General features: G+C 38.5%; 1 protein-coding gene across 21 annotated transcripts in view; it reads right to left on the reverse strand.

Moving 5' to 3' along the window:
- MEF2C (myocyte enhancer factor 2C) overlaps positions 1-15,382 on the reverse strand; it is a 136,189-nt gene extending 120,807 nt beyond the window's left edge. For 7 of the 21 annotated variants that reach the window (XM_027877788.1, XM_027877762.1, XM_027877826.1 and 4 more), the window contains exons 1-2: positions 15,203-15,380; positions 5,110-5,208 (exon numbers count right to left, since the gene is read on the reverse strand). The gene's annotated coding sequence lies outside the window, so the exon portion shown is untranslated. Of the gene's footprint in view, positions 1-955; positions 1,547-2,464; positions 3,316-5,109; positions 5,209-15,202 lie in introns of those variants that run through there. The other 14 variants (XM_027877753.1, XM_027911693.1, XM_027877799.1 and 11 more) reach the window with 6 other exon arrangements.
- Positions 15,383-20,992: the final 5,610 nt, after the last annotated feature.

Genomic DNA, 20,992 nt, shown 5'->3' on the forward strand with positions numbered 1-20,992 from the left:
TTTTTTTTTTTTTTTTTTTTTTTTTTTTTTTTTTTTTTTTTTTTTTTTTTTTTTTTTTTTTTTTTTTTTTTTTTTTTTTTTTTTTTTTTTTTTTTTTTTTTTTTTTTTTTTTTTTTAATTAGAAAGGAAATTATTAGTTTGTCTTTGTTTTGTTTTGTTTTTCAGGCTTACAGAAGGTCACACTAAGTTTTATGGCAAACACTAAGTATTACATAATGCACCAATACTCTTATAAGTCTATCATTTACATTAAACTTTATCTTAGCCTGTAAATAACTGTACTGCAACTACACCAGCCAGTTCTGTACGGCTGATTAGCTCTGCTCCTTTGTGTCAAAAAATGTAAAGATTACTCAAAGTACCCTGTAAAGACCAAAGCATACTATTACAAAAGAGGTTTGCAGCTCATGACTTAAATTCCCACATCAGTGCAAGGGGTCTTTCCATCACAAACATAAGTATTCAGATGAAAGATGCATAAAGTTAAACACTTGCAAGCATGCACTACTTAAACTCAAGAACTGGAGAGCCTATGATAAAACGAAGTTTAAGAACATTCACTCAAACTGGATAGCTTCCTTAGTCTGATAAATCAGAGTGCATGCACTGCAAGGTCATAGCTTTTAGTGAACTATTTATATCAAATAAGTTTCCAACACTTCAATATCAAGCACACAAATAATGAAAACTAACTTTATCAAAGTTTAAACACTTAGACACTGATACAGACAAGTCAGCAATAATTTACTAGACTGTGGTTTAACTGTGTTACTTGTCTAACAAGTTACAATTAAACAACTGCACAATCAAACACTTAAAAAGTGTGCAAGATATCTCGATCCCACTCCACGTAAAATGACTGATACATTTTTTAAACGCAATAGGAAATGTACCTAGGACTTTTGTACCATGCCCACTATATTTTAGTCCGATGTTGAATTTCACATGTACTTACATTATAAACATTTAGCTGTTTGGATGATCACACTAGTCCTTCAGATATTTTCCTTTCATAGGAAAAAGAAAAAATCCCTTTACTTCTTCCAGCCTTAAATATTCACCACCTGGTTCAACATGCAGCCGCCTTGAATCACACACACAACCTTCAAAGTCAATCCAATAAGCAAGCAGAAGATGCCTGGTGTATCTGTGTGTGCGCGCGCGCGTGTGCGCGTGTGTGCAGCGTGGAGGAGGAGAAAGTGGCTGAGCTGCTGGTCGGATTAAAAGTAATCGGACTCGTCCTGAGATCGTCCAGGAAGGAAGTGACAGCAGGCGAATGGGAAAAGGCGAACAGCTCACAGCCTTTGTAACATCGCGGAGGGGAAGGGGGAGGCGAGAAAGGGATTCAAACTACACGCCTGATGAGGTGTCCTTTTCTGCTTCGCTCTCTCTTCCTCCCTTTTCTTCTCCTTCTCTGTGTCTCTATTTCTCTCCCTCTCCCACAATCCCAAACGAATGACTCTCTCCTCCCGAGCTGGAGAAATAATCAGTTTCACTCTTGCAAAAAGGGGGCGGGATCAGATCCCCAAAGCGTTTTAATAAAACAAACATAGAGCAGCAGCAGCGACAGCAGCTCCTTGCCCCTCTAGTCTAAACTAGATTGATAAATTGCTCCACTACAGTACTTTAATTATGTATATGGTATGCAGAATAAATCACCGAGCATCAGCACCTCAATCAAGCGCTTTTTAAATGATAATTGCATCTTGGGTGAATCAATCTTTCCATTCCTGACATTTTGCTAATTTTAGTTCTACAGTGGGGGTAATGGCATATGCCACACGCAAACCTAATGACAATCCTTTATTATACCGAGCGAAGACAAGGCGGCGAGCCGGTGCGCGTTTCCCCTCTCCTGGCGATGGCAGTGCAGAAAACCGAGGGCGGGCAGGGCAGGGCGACAGCGGGGTCGGACCACGCACCGCCCGGGGTAGCACATCCGCGGCCGGACCGCCCGGGAACCGCGGCGGTGGTCGAACTTGCCCGCCCGCCGGACCTGCGGGACAGAGGGGCTTCGAGCCGTCCCTGCGAGTCACCACCCCAGTGTGCCGGCGACGGCACCCCCGGAGCGGCTTCGCCCCCTGCGGGAGGGACGGGCGCCGAGAAGGGGCACAGCCGGCCCGTGGCCGCCCGGGTGGCCCGGAGAGCGGCGGCCCCTGCACCGCCCCCGGAGAGAGCAGCGGGGCTGCGGCCCCTTAGCCCTCCCCTCCTTCCCCACAGACCTTCCGCCCAGCCCCTCGCACCTTGGCCGAGCTCCCCCTCCCGAGCCCTTCGCCTGCTGAGCCGCCCAACTTCCCTAACTCATCCCGCTCCGCTTCCCGAGGCGTGGGGAGCGGTCCCGGGCCAGCGCCGGCGCAGAGGCACTTTCCCCACGGGGAGCACTGATCGGATCCCGGACCGCTCGCCTCCTTGCGTGAGTCCCGGCCACGGCCGGCTGCCAGAGACGGTCTCGTGTCAGACTTACCCGCAGAAATGCAGCACTGGTAGCACGCTGTGTGAGAGGACATTGCTTTATTTTATTTTTTTTTAATAGGTTCATTTAGTTATGAAACAGACTGAAAGGACTGCACTGCATAGGAGTTTGAATCCAGATTAAGCACATGCGGTAATTTGTGAGTAAAACTGAACCTTGCAGATACTTGTGTTATTTTCCATGCAGATAGCCAACTTTTACGATCCTTTGAGAGTAGCAAGGGAGTTTGTAAAGGCACAGACCATTATTTTTATGATAGATTAAGGTACTGGAAATAGGAACAGCACACATGATAAAACCAAACGACTGAACCCAAACACAGTGATAAATATATATTTGGGTTATTTTAATACAGGTCTTGCAGTCTTTTCCCCTATAAACATCTCATTGGGCCACTGACCTACTTCCAAAGTATTTGACAGTGAATAAATACCTTTTCAGTACAACTATACTTATTAAAACACGGATGCTCAGAAGCATGGTCAGAGCAAAACAAAGCTCAGGCAGCTCTAACAAGCACCCTGCAATTGCTCTCAATGCAGATCCCTAGAGAATACCGCGGATTTCATCATGCCCTGCTTTGTCTGGGTGAGAGTGCACAACTCTTCATGGGCAGGCAGTAACACGCTACAAATATACCCACACCGACAAAGATGGTGATACTGATGTGCCCAGAACCTACAGGCAGCCAAACACGAGCCAAGCACATTGTACATGGTCGTAAGAGGCACATATGCTCTGCAGTGGCATTAGCAGAGCCCAAAAAACATTGGGGAAGAAATACTTTCTCAGTCTCCGGTCTGGAGGGAAGCACAGCAGGAAAGAAACATGGAACAGTTACATGGGTTGTACCTTCCCTATGCTTTTTCTGCAGACAATTTTAATCTCCCAGCATGGCACCCAACTATCCATTAATATTTGTATATTCTTAGTGGCAAAAATAGAAAACTGTTAAGACTTCACACTTCTTGCTCTAATTGAAAATGACTGTCATCTGTTTTATTTTGTGCAGGATGTGTAAGTTTCCTGGTTTCTGGTTAGTTGGTAACACAGCCCTTCGATTGGCAGCACAGAAGACAAGCACTGTCATATTCTGAAAGTAATTACTGGAGTAGGCAAGTATTTCAGAAAATCAAAGTATACAGCAGCTTGGAACATCAACTACACCTCCATGTGGGCACTTGTGGCCTAATCTTTATATAGTTGTGACCTTCACATTCCAGAGCACCTTAAAGCCATGCCAAGTTTTTGTCACGAGTACAATTTATCAAACCCATGTAAAAGACACCTCGATTTTTAAAACACGGTTCAGATGCTAGATGGACAAACAGTTATAAGGGGAGAGATCAGGCTTTCTTACTCATCTCAGGGTTAGATAAGGCATGAATTTATGCAGTATCATTTGAAGTGTTTTGGATTTTTTTTTCATCTCATTTGTTGCATTTCATTTAAAAATCTGCGATAATTTCAAGCAGAGAAAAACCTTTGTTCTGGTTTCTGCATTTTTACTGATGCTCCACAAATGCACTGTTTTCAGACTTCTGTCGTGAGACTTAAATCTGCTCTTTTCTGCTGTCCACAGTTCATGCGTAGGACTGCTGACAAAATTATTTTTTTCTCAATCCACCACCTGAGGCATGCAGTGTTTTAAATGATGAGACATCAGTCAAAGTGTAATAATTATAAAATCAGATCTCCAAAGCTTTATCAAAGAGTGTATCCAAGTATCTCTCTCCCTTACAAGTGTGATTAACTCAAGGTAACATTTCCTTTGAAGGTGATTATCAAAGTCCATTTTTGTTCTTTTGTGGATGCAGAACATATCTTTCCCTAAGGAGAAATAAGATTGCCAGCTTACATCCTTTAATGGCATTTAAACCGAAAAGCAGTGAAGTTACTATGAAATGATCCACCTCCTTTGCATCTTAACCCTGGGGTGGCTTGGTTTCTATTTTCTGTTTAAAGTTCTTCTCAACCCCACTCCACTCTATGCCTTGCTCTCTTCCACCACCTCCCTATTTGTAAGAGCAACACAGTATAACTCTTCTTCCCATGTCTGGCTGCTTTTAAACTTGGCCCACGCTGGGTGCAGCGCTTGAAGTGAGCTTTACAAAATTATTTTAAAGTGAGCTGGGGTGGTTGCCACAGCAACCCACCCTGAGAGAAATCGAGGCTATAGATTAATCTACCCCACAAGATTATTCAACACTACTGTATTTGTTCTTCATTCATTCAGAATATTCCCTCAATCCATATGCTTTCATAATGAACAAAAAGATATAAACTCAGATAATTTCAAAGATAATAGGATATATATTCCAGGAGCACAATTTAAATGCTTTGAAAACCACTGCAAAGAAATGACATGCACATGATTCTTTGCAAAATCATTTAATTGCAAAAAAATATCTGCAAGGTAGGCACAGCTGACATATTAACTTTAAATAAACTGGCATGTGATTACTAAAATGGTGTTATACACATCAAGCAATAATTACAGAAAGCCTTTGTCACAGGAGTACCTGTAAGTATATAACACAGTAGAGTTTTGCTCTCCAGGTTTTGCTTTTAACATAAATCTCAAAATAATAAATAGTAATTTGTAATATTAAATGCAATAAATATTAAACACTCACCACATACACCCTCTTTATTGTCAAAATCATCCGCCTCCAGTGCTTTATTTAATCTTTCCCATAGTAGTTACTTCACAGTTTACAATTCTTGTTCGGCACCTTGGATGTTTAAAAGCAAAAAGCAGTATATTATTAAAATGCAAACCTATAATACTTAAATATACCTAAAGAGATTTATGAAACAGTTTCTATGGAAAAATATGTGTCTTTACTGATGTGCACTTAGGCCTAAGTTACTTGTAAGTAACTTGACGTTTTCAGAAGCTGAAATCTGAATCCTACACTATCAATAACATTACAAAATTATTGATTGCAATCTCCACCCTCCAGTTGGTATTTATACTTTTACACGCATTTTGGAAAACACAGCCATCGTGTTGATTAATAAATGTCTGTTTAAAAGTCCAGGCCAAAATGTAAAACTAAGGGTTGGTATATTAATTTCGTCATTCTTTTAATGGCAGGTGTATGTGATGCCAACACCCAGGCACACATCTCCTCGGGTCTGCCTCAAGGAAGGCAACACTGGGTAGCATTGGGAGAACCTTTTTTTACCCCAAAATTTTTCTCAGCACCTGTGGCTGTGGAAAGGGGTCCTCGCTGGAACGACTGGGTCCGGAGGAGCCTCTGCCCCGACCCCTCGCACCTGCAGACACATTGCTGCCTCGAGGCTTCTACTAATTTATTTATTGACTCATTATTTCTAGGGGCTTGGAGTGGCATGGGAGGCACCGCAGGAGCAGGTATGACCCGGCCCCATGTCCTCAGGCACCGCGGCCCGGGCGTCATGAGGCGCCGGGCAGCCGTGAAGGACAGTGAGCGCCCGAGGGCGTCCAGGGTCGCTCGGGAGCTGCTGGGGTGTCCCCGAGAGCTCTTGGGGTGCCGGGTGCTGCAGCAGTCGCCACCCTGTCCTCTTCGTTCTCCTTTCCCCGGTTCCGTTGGGAAGGCGCTGAGGCGGCGCGGGGGTCGTTGGGAGTCCGGCCGGGCTAGCGGCAAAGCGGGGGGGTCTCAGAGAGAGAGGGAGAGCCGCGGCTGTCTCCCTGCGGCTGGAGAGGGGCAGCCCGGAGGGGCCATGGTTGTTTGGGACTGGACGGGAATAACAAAGTCCTGACCAAAGGCTGGCTCTGGGGGAGGCTTGAAGCAGAAACCTGCCCGGCGTCCGCCCACAGAGCTGCCCTCATCGGCCACCTCCGTAGCCTTTTCACAGCCTTTGCCCACCGCTCCGACCTTTGGAGCGAATGCGTGTCACTGGTTTGGGAGGCAGAAGCACCACTCTGCAGTGACAGCGAGGCTCGGGGTGCCAGTCGTGTCAGCTCAAACCGGGAACAGAGGCTCCCCTGGAGCAGGGCGGGTGGGAACCGGAGCGCGGGAAGGACTGGGGTGCACCCATGTGTGGGGCCGGGCTGGTGAAGCTGCAGCAGCCCGTGGCAATGCTGGCACTTGGACTGAGGGGTGTCCAGCAGGCCAGCGTCGCAGCCCTGGGGTGAGGCGTGTAGCACCACCTGGAAAAGCATCATCATTTTGTTTTAGGCCTCGATGGAGGGCTTGGAGGTCAACTAATCTGGGGCACTGTTACTTTTCATCCTTTTGGAAAGTTTTTTTTTTTTTCAATTTCCGCTACCTTAAAAAAAAAAAAAAAAAAAAAAAAAAAAAAAAAAAAAAAAAAAAAAAAAAAAAGGAAAAAGGAAAAAGAAAAAAAATAAGGAAACTAAGATTTTTCAAGTGCCTTTGCAGGGACGAGACTGATTGTAGAAAGAAAAAGACTGCTGAATGCGCTAAGTCAGCAATGAAAAGGGTTTTGTTTGTTTTGCTAAATTGATCCCGTTCTAGTAATCTGAAGTGCTTCATTGTTACCAAAGGCGGTTTCTGAAACTAGTTTGCAAATTGATATTGTCCTTTAAATATCTCATAAGCAGCTGCCCAAGGATTATTTTTCTCCAAGAATTCTTTTTACTGTAATGCCTTTTTTTTTTTAAATTATTATTTCTTTTTAAACTGTTTTCAAACTAGAGATAGGAGGTAACTTCTTCATAGTCAGCTTACTTCTTTTAAGGAATGTAGTCAACTGTTTTGGTTTAAAGAGTACATATTACTAAAATTGTCCCAAAGAGTGTAAAAATAGTATTTTTTTAGTATAGTAGTATTTATTATTTTGTGAATGACAACACAGACTAATACTAGAATCAGATTTGGGCCTAATGATCCTCTGTTTGCCACACATGCATTTTAGAAATAGGTAATAGTTATGGTATGTAAGTTTTTTTTTTTGTTGGTTTTTTTGTTGTTGTTTTTTTTTTTTTAATGTGGCTAAAATTGCATCTGAAGGAAATTAAAAGCTATAGAAATGCTGAATCTTGTGCTTGGTGTGGAACATGGATGCTGTGGAGCCCATGTGGCATGTCCAAAGTTCTCTGCAGTCTGTTGAAATCCAGTGTACTCTGGAAGGTTGAGATGAGACACTAAAATGGAAGCTCAGCCCTATGTCAGTGGCCACCCAGATCCTATTTCTGCCTCAGAATTAATCTGAGTATGCTGTAACTCCAGTTCCTGTGCTAGCCACTGTCTCTCTGTAAGTCATTCAAATATTCTTATCATCCTATGACAACATTCCACCAAATGTATATAGTTTATATATACATGTACGTATTTTGGGAGTGTAACACTTGTAGTCAGTGATCTTACTTAAGTGTAACTAAAGGAAGAATTTAACCTACTAACCTCTCCCCTGTTGAGATTTAGGGACTCCAAAAATGTGAGTCTAGACTTGCATGAAAGAAATGCACCAGGGGTTTTGAAGTTTTTCAGTGCTAGTCAGAAATTGGCAAGCAAAACTTCAACCTCAGACAAACTCAGTAACTAGTTTCTATTCAACACTCCTTTCCTTATCTCTTCTGACATAAAGTTAATGAGGTAAAATTTCAAGCTAAATGGGCTTTTTTTTTTCCTGTGCAAAAATATAAAAATAGATCAAATATGAGTTTAGAGTGGAAATTTGGAATCAATTCCCCATCTTAATAGGGTTTAAGTACAGGAATGTATTTGAAGAATAATTTTGGAAATGATGTCATTCCGTGAACTGCTATTCATCAGTCTAATAATTCTGCATCTTCGTATGCCTCAGAAGCATCAGGATATTTTTTTTTTAAAAGCAAGGCATTTTGTGGAAGTGTAATTTACTGTATGGTTTAATACAACTGTGATTAAGGTCTACCTAGATTTTTAAACAACCTTCATCCAAGAAATATGACATCTTTATTATTCAACTTGATTGCTAATAAAAAAAGCTCTCTCTCACAGCCTTTAGAATTGATGCAGACTAAGAAAAATTTGTATTTAATTGTTAATTTATGCAGCTTTAGAAATTTTAAATCTTTTTACCATCAGTTGGGTATTTCTAAAGAAGTTCCTGCTAGGGCAGTTTCTCTTGCTTATCTCCAAAAAGAAAGGCTCCCATAAATTGTTTCTGAATGAGTGTTTAAGTAGGAATCTACCCTTCTTATTCCTGCTACCACATTTATTTGTCCATATGATTTCCCTCCATTGAATATAGAGAATCTCCCTGTGATTCCTTTTCATTTTGTAAAAAGTTGGGTGGGGGCAGGGGATGGATTTTTTTAGGTTGTGCATTCCTTCTAGTTTCAAGAAATGGAATTGCCTGACTAAGGTATTGTGATATTTTCAGATATTTTGCCAAAAAATCCACAACCCAAAACAAAAAAAGTATGATTGCACTCCCTTGCTAATTGTGTGACACTCAAGCTTTTGTCTATCTGGCTCTGCATGATGATGTGATACAGAAGCAGACAGCCATAGATGGACAGAAAAGGCTTAATTAAGTATTCTGCAGCTGCTACAAATTAGATCAGCATCTGCATCTGTGTAGACAATGAAATTCATGGTAATTCTGAGGGCCAAGCAAAGTAGCGGTTTGTTTTGGATAGACCCTTAGCCACAATTCAAACAAAATTCAAAACCCAACATGTTCTAAGGGAAAAAAAAGTTGGTCAACTTCATGTCCTGTTGCTAAAAACCACTATGGTTTCCTATTCTGGCTATATATACATATTCCAATGTAGCACATGAAAGTCAGCTGTTACAGTATTCCCCATTTTTTTCTTTTCCATTAAAAACCAGTTCTCAGGACTTTTTGAGACTAGAATTTAAGCTATATTTTAGATAAGTGCACAGTTTTTTGCTGTTTCTCTGATAATTTGCCTCTTCAGATTTCGTACCACTTTCTGGAGTCCAAGTTAGAACAAATGATGTATAAATGTTAATGGTCAATGATCTAACATGTTCTAACAGAGTGTGTTTTATGATATTTGCATGTGTTTAATTGTATTTGAATATAGAAGACAATAGGAGTAGATTAGTATATGGACTGAGAGGATGAAGGTATTGCTGGCAAACTATTTTGTACAGATATACTTGCATGCAGATATTAAGAATTAATAGATTATTCTCTGGGCATTTTAGGAAAATGCACTGGTTTCAGGAGTTTGCAAACTCTTCAGTTTTAAATTCATTTTTCTATTTTGCGTTTGAACAGCTTCAAACACAAGTGTTGACCCATAAATGTATCTTCTAAGTGCTGCCGTAATACTAGCATTTTTGTTATAAAACCAATAATTAATATAAAAAAATTATTAGATGTTTTAGGGAGGCCTTTTGAAGATTGACAGCTCTTCCTGATAAGTGAAGAAGACATCGTAACCTCTGTGACCACGAAATGTAATTGCACAATAGTTGGGTCACCTTTTAGAAGTAATTGTGCCACTTATGTTCATCTATTTAAAACTTCCATGAGCCTCCATCTGTGATGTCATTGGTTATAACTCATTCCATTGACATTACTGAGGTTAAAGCCTCAGATCATTAAGGATATGTATTTTGTTTTGGAAGTATTTTGTCTGAAATTGCTGTTACTGTCATATGATCTAGTTTGAGCATCTTTCTACAGCTCTCATTTAACGCACACAGGTTTAAGTTCCCATTTCTGGTCTATTATCTTCTGCAAGCCTGCACCAAGCAGACTGTCAAGATCCTGTTTCAGCAATGACTTTACAGATAGCTACCCTGACACAGTTAAAGGAGAAGAAACCTAATTACCAAATTGAAGAAGTTTCTGCAACTGGGGGTTATTATTTTTGTCAGTTGCCTATACAAAGGCAATATCAGGGGTTTTTTTGTTAAACAACTCAAAAAACTCCATTCATGTATGTACTGGCACTTCTTGAACTGACCTAATATGTTGTTACCTTTTTTAGTTTTAAACTCTGAGTGACAAATAAATATGTTGTGGTGGCACTAGCATTTGTCTTTACCTTTTAGATCTATAGTAGTTGGAAGGTCAGGGCTGTAAAACCTCTTTATCTCTGGATATGACTTAATTGTTCTCTTGATTGTGGCTTAGCTACAGCAGCAGGATATGAGAAGCGGGTACATATCTGAAAGGGGGTTATGAAATTTTCTAGCTTGTAAATGAGGCGGAAGGGTCTTTTTGGGGTGTAGATATCATGCAGGGGAAGATGAGGCAAAAGGCACATAAGCAGAAATAATTTAAGAGAGCTGTTGCTAGTGGGGATAGACAGGTTAAGAATTTTTTGATTAAAGTGAGATTCAATGAGGAGTTTCCACATCCTTTTTGCAGATTAAACCCAGCAGTTTTAAAGCTATTTAAAGAATGTTTTCTCCCAGGAACAAAGGAACCAAGTGCTTCTTTGCCCTAATTGGGAGCTAGTTCCCTTGTATTTCTGAGGATGAATACAACCCAAAATCTCACTGTGGTGAGACTGTGGTGAAATACTAAATGGCTAATGAACTGATTTCATGCAAGGACTCATAATTAAATGGATAGCCATATCTTTCCGAGGGTAGGAACTATCTCCAGATATACAAGTAGATTATTTCACAGTCTTTTCTGTTTTTCTCAACATTAGTATGCTCTTCCTTTAAAATTATTAAATACAATAATACTTTGTGATAACCAAGCATTCTTTCTACAATAATTTCAACTTCAGGAGATGTATGGATTCTAGGGAAAGGGCTATTTGCAGTATAGTTATATTATATAGAGAGAGTATCCTGCTTCCTGTTTAGAAAGCAAAGAAAACAAACAAATGCTGCAGATATCTATAGCAAAAATTATAGTAAGCATCCATTTTGTATACTTCTGTATTGTCATTGTTATAGCAATAAAAGAAAGTAGAGAGAGAGAGATGAAAATTGCTGGGGGAGAGCTTTTTTTTGTAACAAACCTCAAACAAAACAGAAGACAAAACGCAGCGACACAGATACAGAAAGGTTTGTTTTGGAGGATTAATCCTTAGCAGCTGCATATCGTTTTATTCAGCTTTCCATTTTTTACTCTGACAGATGATTGCATGTTTCAGGGTACAGTGCATTACATTAGATTGAACTTCACGTACTTTATATACTGCAAGCACAACTTTCAAGTATATAAGTAGAACTAGTAACGCTATATATATATTTTTATAATGATATATATATATTTGTAATGCTGTATATATATATATAAAGCTGTAATTTCTGTTTCATTCACTGTGGGTATTATTTTATTTATTTTTATTATTATTATCTGTGCAGTTATTTTACATACTTCCAGTAAACTTTTATACCTTACCTTAAATCGAGTTGTTTAGTCTTTGTAAGCTGTATTTTTTGAACTTGATTCAGAATCCAGTGTATTTAGAACTACGCATAGAATGCACTGTAGCTTTTGTCTTTATTGAAAATTTTTTAAGTGATGCTTTCAGAATTTGCCTTAAAATGCTAGTTTGTTTTCAGAGGAACAAACCCCATGTCTGACAATGCAATAAATTGTCCTTACTCTAATTGGAGAAGACAACTCTGTTAACAGTTTGTGTACCTATACATTGTGACAAGGGATATATTTTGAGACCTTCCTTGTTTACGGTGAATGTACAGTGAAACAGCATTTTTAAAATGGGATAGGAGGGAGGACCTGCAACAGTCATGGGGAGTGGTGCATGAACGCTGGAGGTATCTTCACTTGGGAATGGGCCACAGTGGGGTGCATGTGTGGGGAGTGGCTTCAGAGCCATTCTTTGCAGGCACCAGAACAGCTCAGGGGCATTGAAGCCCCCAAGAAAGGCAATGGTTCCATACACTGCGGCACACTGTCAAGGTGGAGCATTCTCCACTGCTTCCTAACGTGGCCTCATCCTTTGATTTCCAGGGAGACTAATAACCAATGAATGTCTAAACAAAAACATTACTTAATGAAAGTCCATGAAGAAAGCTATATATTTTATATAATAAGATTTTCCTACTGTACCAAGGGGAAAATAATTACAAATTTAAAGTGTATATATGCATTCTTATATATATATATATATATATATATATATATATATAATAGAAATTATAATAGAATTATAATAGAAAAATAAATGGAAAATTTGTATGTTTCAAGTGCTCTTGTATGAAGCAGTAATTAAGGCAATTCCTCTTACTTTCCACTCTGGATTTTTATCATACATCTCATCTTCTTGTCTAACTTTTATAAGCAACTTCATTGCCTTCAGTGGAAAGCTTCCAGTTTTCACCAGCATAAGTGAAAGGAGAAGGCATGAGATGCTTTGAAAATACCATGTAACACCATATGAAAAGCCATGAATTAACTTTTGAAGAACACAACCCACAGCCACTAAAATGTGATTTTTGCCAAAATTCTGTGGTTAAATCCCATTTTTTATTTACATGCACTATGGAATAACTAATATAGATGTTCTCCTGACACTAAAGCTTAGATTAATTGAAAAAGACAAACATGTGGTTGAAAACTGAGCTACACTGTAGCTTTTCAAAATAATAATAATAAAAAAAATTACTTGTAGAATAAATTACCATAGTTTACAAAACAGACAGCAGAGATTATGGTTAATGGGGAATAGTTGGTACAAAAATAAAGGATTGTACCAGCCATTTTAGGACTAATTCTATTTCTAACCGAAATAATTATAAAGTTTCAGTGAGTTAGATAATGCTTTCCTATTTCTTAATCTGTCAGTATTTCATTAATAACAGAAATAATGTAGAATTTCACTTAATGTTCTGAAGTCTGTTGATGACAAGAATAAAGATCAGAAAGACCAATAAAGGTCACACACTTACATTTAATGGTATCAGTTATCTAGTGAGTAATTTTGAAACATTAAACAATTTTTTCTAGAGAAGCAAAACATCTTAAACTGAACTTCCATTTTACAAAATACTCTTTTCTTTGAATGCAGTGAAATACACACTAACTTAACTGGAATTTTATGAGTTTTTTTATATTAATTACTGATTCTGAATCTTTAAAATCAATATGCTGATGAACTTAGACTGTACAGAACTGAAGGCTCTAAATCAATGATTTTCATGGTTAGTGTGGTATGTTCAGTGTCTAGTTAACTCTAGGAACTGCCATTCCTATTTACTGACTTCGCATTTAACAGTGCTTGGTTTTAATGACTGTTGAGGGGATTTGGTTTCCATACATTGCAAATGTTATGCATGTAACAACAAAGTTTTACAGGCATTGCTGTTTAAAAACAGTTCTAGTTTTGGGAGTTTTGCTTTGTTCTACATTTAGTACTCCATACGAAAAAGTAAATTTCATATTTAGAGGTTTGCTTTATGCTTTTACTAGTAATGTTTTATTCTACTGGCCTTTCATTCTCACCTATGGTAGGATACCTTTGCAGCAAACAAAATTATGATTATTTTCATGTTGCACATTTCAGAAACAAAAATAATATCTTCTGCATTTTTTCTGTCTCCCCAGATGAAGAAAATTGATTATTTTCAGATTATGCCTGACTACCTCTACCGAGGTTGGAGTTCCCTGTCAACTGTACTGGTCCCACATCAGTCAGCCTAGCAGAAACAAAATCAAAGATCAGGGTACTTTAAAAGGGCATTATTCAGGTATTACTATTCAACCTATCTATTGCTGATAAATAATTTATTTTCACGTGTGGAGAATAGTCACTGCAAAAACAGTCTAACTGTATTTTGACATATGATTCCTTTTTCTCCCCCATTAGTGTCTTCTATGGTGTGCAGTGAATTGTGAATGTGGAATCTGTTTACTGAAAAAGAATCATATGGTCGAGTTTTCTGTCTGTTTACTCTCCTAAAAAAATGTTTTCAATTTAACACAACAATTCATAATAAATACTGTGAAACAAAGTTAAAAGAATGAGTTCTTGAAATAGAACTCCTAAGAAAAATGCTTTTCTATCCTCCAAAATATTTACTTTAACATGTGGTCACACTTTCCTGCATTTCCACATTAATTGAAATCTTATTGTTCTAGAAAAAATAAATATTTTTTTCCCCATTGTCTAGTTTCCAAGTTCTTATGCAAATTAAAGAATACACACAGAGGCATAATTCAGGTTTTTAAAATAAGGAAATGTGTAAATTCATGATATCATCTTTAAAGAGGATCATGTCAAGCAATACTCTCATGTAGCCTCTGTTTTACAATTTACGTTTTCACTTTTGTGAAAGGCAACAGTTTTGTGTGATAATTCTTTTGATTATCGAGTCTTGTAAAATGCTCTAAACATTGTTAATTTAGTTAGTGTTCAGAAGGAGTTTCTAAGGCTTAGAATTGTCTGCTGAAGCTCCAAATACTGTAATCAGTCTAGAGACAACACATCCTTTTGATTTATTTGGAAGCTACCAGGATAACTCGTTTATTTTAAAGGAGGCAGATGCGGGACACAGAGTACAGCCCTAGCCAGCACTGTCTGGCTTCTGCTGTTCCTGCATGTAATCCTCTATGTTCTTTCCATTGAGAATCATAGAAACAGTTTGAAAGAAACTGACTATAAATATCCAGTCAGTTTCAAGAAACTTTTCTTGGCAACAGAAGCTAAAATCAAACACTGTATCAAATAGAATACCAGGCAGGCTACAAAACTTATCTGCTTTCTCATGAAGAAAGCATTGTGAGTGTAACCACGAGCCCAGAGCTGAATCACCCAGTGCTGTGACAAGCAGAACACTCCAATGACATAAGAATTATTTTTTAATTGTTTTCTCAATTAAAACTCACCAGTGCCCTTCTTCTGCTTCTCCAGGAAGTTGTACCCGTCAGCACCTGCTGAGGGCTTCGTTGATGAAACTGGCAGGTAAAAAAATTCCTGTAGAATAAAGCCAGACCAGCTGGCTTTGAAGAGAAGCCCCCCAGTTTGGGTTGTGTTTGCCTCACTCACCCTCTGCTCTGCAGACCAAGGCTTTTTCTCCTCTGGAGGTTGACCTGTAGGCTGTGTGATGGGGGTGCACAAGTGTCTGGCAGGCCAAGGTGCACCTGCTTCTGTCACTCCCAAGTAAATTTAGCTGTAAAAGGTATCACTGACAAGCAGACCTTTGTCAGTGCTGGCAAATGAATACAGCATTTCCATCCCCCTTCAAAAGTACACTGAGAGTTCAAATGGAAAATATCAACTTGGCCATCTTATCCAGAAATCACTTCAAGAAGAAGGAAGGCCAAATAGCTTGTACATGGCAAAAAATGTCCCCCCTTTACACAGATGTTAAAATTGCAGTATTCCAAGAATAATCTCTGAAGAAGATGAGATTTTGTTCTATTAATTGTGGCTGGAAGAAAACTTTTTTAAAAACACAGCACACACAAATTTCAATTCATGTTATTGAATTGTGTTAAGCATTAAAGTTGATTACCTTTCTTTTAACTCACTCATTGTGCTTTTTTATCCAAAGAAATATTAGAAGACTGGAACGTCTCAAATATTCCCAAAATTAGAAAGCATGCAGTGTCGAGAGACTGGATGTCAAAGTTACATGTTCATAGCACTTATGCAGTAGTAATCTAGGAACAAATTTTAAAATGGGAGCTAAAGTAAATGGAGACTCTTCTGAGAGAAGCTATCAAAACTTGGTATTCTTGTCCTTACTGGATTAAGGTAAGGGTATTTATAACTTATATGTCCCCCTACCTTTTTTTTTCTTTCCCTACCCCTTCCTGGAAGTGGCTTCTGGTAATTGAAATAGAAAGATGTAATTTGCATCAGTATGTCTTCTCACAGAGTTAAAAAAAGAGTCACCATCATAGGTTTGCCGAGATCGGTAGCAGCATACCTAGATACTCCACTTTCTACTTGAAAACTATGCCATAAACTCAAAGGACTTCAAGTAAAAAAAATTCAGAAGTGTGTACTTTGCTGTTTAAAAGGATCAAAATGTTCCTTCTGAAAAAATGATGAGAAAAACTGTGGGTCAGGAGCTCTTTGTAAGATAAACAAGGTTCCTATTTACTTACTTGTATAAACAAGCACTCACCAAGCTGTATGTCTCTGCAGGGGCACCCTTTCAGATAGAAACATGGACCTTATTGGCATCATCCTGTATCCATGGAAACATTTTAAGTACCTCTCTCTCAATATGTACTTCTCTTATTCAGGGTTTAAGAGCTGAGTACCAAATAAGTAACTGTTTTTATTATTTCCTTTATGGAAGCTTGGTTCTTGGGGTTCATATCTGTCATAATAAAGATCTTGCACTTTCATCGTATTTGATAAAAACAAGTGTTTCATTTTAAACCTCCATCACTCTTATTCTGATATTAAAATTAATGTTCTGAAAGTCCTAATGAATGAAAATTCTGAAGCTTTTCATTATCCATTACTGTTTGAAAAACAATGATTGTAGTTCACATTATCATCAGACTTAGTTGCTGCTCTAATTGAGTTAAACTAGTCTGGTTTTCTGTATTTCTGAAAAAGAAGTAGGAAAAATAATAAGAAAATAGATTATTTTTTCTTGGCAACAGCCACACCCACCTATGTCACTGTTTAGTGGATCACAGAAGTTCAGAGCTTAACAATGCTCTTAAAACTGAACCAAAACACTGAAAATAAAGGAGGTGCTTTCACAAAGAAATAAGTGAAAAGCAAAATAATAATTTTCCTATTAAGATGTGTATCCTAAGACTTAGTTAAAATATCATAGCATAAAGCTAAGAGAAACAGGACATTTTATGTCTCCATATTCCCATGCACAGAAAGAAACTCAGAAAAAGAACTACCTTTGTTTTAAAAACTATCATTCTGAACAAGGTCCTTCTCAGAACAAATGTAAGTATTTCAACATTACCTTGCCTCAAATTCAAAATTCTCTTGGAATTCCACCTATTAATTGATACAACTAATGCATGCTCTTAATGTGCTTTGATTTAAAAAGTATGAAAATGAGTTATTGCTATCCATTATTTAATATCCTGTATGTGTTTTCTAAAAATCTTGTCTTAATTTTGATTATAGAAAACCTTTTCTTCATCTGAGCCAGACTATAACAGTAAAATATCTTGCTAATTACAACTGCTATCAGAAAAACACATTTCTGTCTGGAAAGATCCAGTAGTTCTCACTGAAATCCAACTGTTTTAGAGTCTTGATTGGCTAGGTTGGTATCCCTGCATATTATTTTCATTTACCTCTGTTACTGTCTTTAGTTGCCATATTGTCTCCACAGCACAGTCCCTGCTGAGTGCAGATGGTGCAAATGATCTCTCCACTGATTTGGCTGGAACAGTCTTTGTATAGAAACTCTGTACAACTTTGCTGTATGATAAAAGTTGTTACCTTTTCACATACCAGGTTCTCTGCACCAGGTTTATACTTTAAGTATACATGTTTACAAATGTGTAGAGGTTTTATTTAAGAAGTATGCTTGTGATGTGGGCCAGTTGAAGCTACCTGACCTCCTGTGAAATCCTCAGTGAATAATCTGCTTGTGGGCTGGCACATTTTGCTCTGTAGATTGCCATATGAGACCTAGGATTATGATTGCTCTCCAGAACTTTTACTCTGAGCCAACTAAGCATATCAGAGAGGTGAAACTTTCAGCCTTCAGAGAAGGATGCAGCACACATGACAATTTTTTAATTTTCCTTTCATCATGTGCCTGACCTTGCTACAAGGTTGCTGGGGTACTAACTGGGGTAGTAGAAAGAGAGTCTGGTCTCAAATCAACCCTCTCAGCTGGATGTAGACAAGGCAAGTCTGACCTTGTTCATCATCCTGAACAAATAAAATTTCAGTTACATACTTGAATGGCAGGATTGCTTAGGTGCACTGCAAAATACAGTGAAGGCTGGGCTTGACCCTGGGATGCTGAAATGGGGGCAACATGCCCTGTTGCCTCTGTGTAACAGGCAAAAATGCAATTCTTCCTAGCCACAGACTTTGGGAAAGAAAGGAATGAGGGAAATTGGTAGTGGTATCACTTGGGCACATAAATCTAAGTAATATGTTCTCAGCTTTATGATTTTTAGCTTTTTAATCCAAGATGTCTTTTTTTCCTAGCATTTGTTAAAGAATCACTTCCAAAATGCTAGAAAGTCAGCCTGAGCATATTGCAGATAAAATCTGTCTCCTTTCTCCATCACGTAAAATAGAGATACAACATTTGGCCTATATTCAGTTTTTCAGGTGCTAAAAAGCTATGACAAAACTGCACAGATCGTATGATAATGGGCATATTATACAACTCTGGATCATCATATGCCTAACTTATTATTACTATTTTAGTTTTCCACAGATCACTTTTCTAGCAACATCAACTTAGATGTACTTTGCAAAAATAAAGACTCACTGCATGTTTTTTTTTTAATTTATACATCAAATACAAATAAGTGGTAAAAAAAAAAAAAGGAAAAAAATAAGAATATGGCAAAAGAGTAGGTAGCATTGCTGTGAAAACAAGCATGAGCTAAGTTGTATGAAGGCTTTTAAGGATCATCAGCAAACTAGAATGTAGACACGGAATTCTCCAAGGAGGACCTCCTGTTATTTTGGAGTCATCAGAGCAAAAACGGGCCTTAAATTCTGACTCTTCCATTCTTGAAACATACCCAGTTGAAAAGGACAGAGAAAGATATCTACTGACTAAAAAGCAGCTACATTTGAGGAACTCAGACACAACAAAAGTGGCTCAAATGTGGGCTTGAAAATGGGTGAAAAACATGAAATGCTGGAAATGCTGAAAACACTGAATCTGCTTCCAGTGGTAGGAGCAGAGATTTGCCAGGAGGGAAATACATATTCACAACCATGAAGCAATGGGGTGTGAAACTCCCCTTTCATAAATTTAATCAAATAGGTGCATACAGCACTAAATATACATGTGTGAAGTTGCATGTGGCCCCCCCTGTGTCACTGTGCAGAGTCCGAAGGCAGAAAGGATGAACATATAAATTTGGCAAATGAGAAGGAGGGTGATGTTATGTAAGTTTTCCTAGAGAGAAGAGGAGCTGATATTTTTTTCCCCAAGAAAAAGTGAATTGAAAGGTATACTGACAGTAGAGCTGCTGTAGAAAAGGGTAAGTTTAGCTGCAGCACTCTGAACCGTTATGTGAAAGGAATGTCAGGCAGTGTTAAGGTAGATAAGGTGAGGTGTCTGTCCATTTAAATAACTGTTAGCAGTGGTGGGGATCAAACATTCAAAGTGGAAGAACTTTAGGAAAAAGGTTGCACAATAAAATTTAAGAAGTACAGAGATCCATAAGTTTAGAAGAAAGGAATAAATGCAGAGTGAGAGAGGAGGTAGTGAAAGAGATAGAGGGAAGAGATGGTGTTTAATAATTCTGTTTGTGGCAGAGGCTGTTTATAGGCAGAAGCAGATGCATGCTGTGTAGCAGAAATAGTCAGATTTGGCATAAATGCAGCTAAAGGCAGGGGAAAGAATAATCATAGAATTCCAAGTTGGAAGGGACATCAAGGATCATCTGGCCCAACCTTGCTTGGAGAAACACATGAGGTGGGGGAAAAAGAAAACTTTGAAACATGCTTTTCTACTTTTTTCATTTTTTATGTCCTGAAAGGAAGGCAGCTTTTCAGAAATGAAAATTAAAAGCACTGAAGGGAAAGTGTAGCTGGGTGAAGGAGAGAGCAGAATCTGACCTTGCAGTGAGTTACTGGTTCTGCTGAAATGCTGTACCTGAGAGAGCTGTATATGTACCTACACAAGCACCTTGAATGCCCCTACTTATATATTTTCTTTAAAAGATTTAAAAAAAAAACTATGGGAGAAGTTACTCATGTAGGCAGAGGATGTACTTTCTGACACATGCAGGAGCACTGGGTAGCCAGTGTGCTCGTGTGATTCAATATGCAAAGCATACAGAGGCAGTAAGGGAGGACATGGCATGATAGGGCCCAAACTTGGTGTCTCATGCAGAACAGCCTCTGTGCAGCTCTGTTCAACTCTGTGCAGGCTACAGTATTGCCTCAGCCACACTAGATTCACATGCAGGTGTTAGGTGACAGGCTGATGCCATAAGAAGGCTTGTTCCAGGAACTACAAATACCTAACTCACAACAAACCTGCCATATTAGATTCTCTCATAGTTAAAATGAAAAAAGCAGTTCTGAGATAGAAGTGACTGCATCTGTATCACTGGAGCAAAAGCAGTGTAAGCAGCTGAGGTCTAGGGGAACTCAGGTACAAATATGCCACTAATTTAAATGTCCTGCAGGATTCTGTCAACAGAGGAAAGAGAAGAGAGCTTCCCCAGGAATGTTTACTGCACAACAGTTACACTGGTTATAAGTTAATTTAAAGTAATGAATTACTAGTGACCTTCTGTGCTGAAGTATGATTTATTACAGACTGATATGCTGTTTTGACTATGTTTCACATAGTCATTGCTAGTGTAGTTGCCCAAGAATTGAAATATAAATATGATAGTGATTCATAGACAGTGTCTAAAAACAACCCAAAACCCTCAAAATGTTATAAGCTTTTAGAAGTAAAACGTTTTAGTGCAAATCAGCAATATGGTGTATTGTCAAATTAATTATTTGAAAAAGAGTATTTATAATAA

The sequence above is a fragment of the Empidonax traillii genome, unplaced genomic scaffold (genome assembly GCF_003031625.1).
Source record: "Empidonax traillii isolate 1590-97213 ecotype Southwest subspecies unplaced genomic scaffold, ASM303162v1 scaffold4:size3804566, whole genome shotgun sequence".
Taxonomy (NCBI): Eukaryota; Metazoa; Chordata; class Aves; order Passeriformes; family Tyrannidae; genus Empidonax; species Empidonax traillii.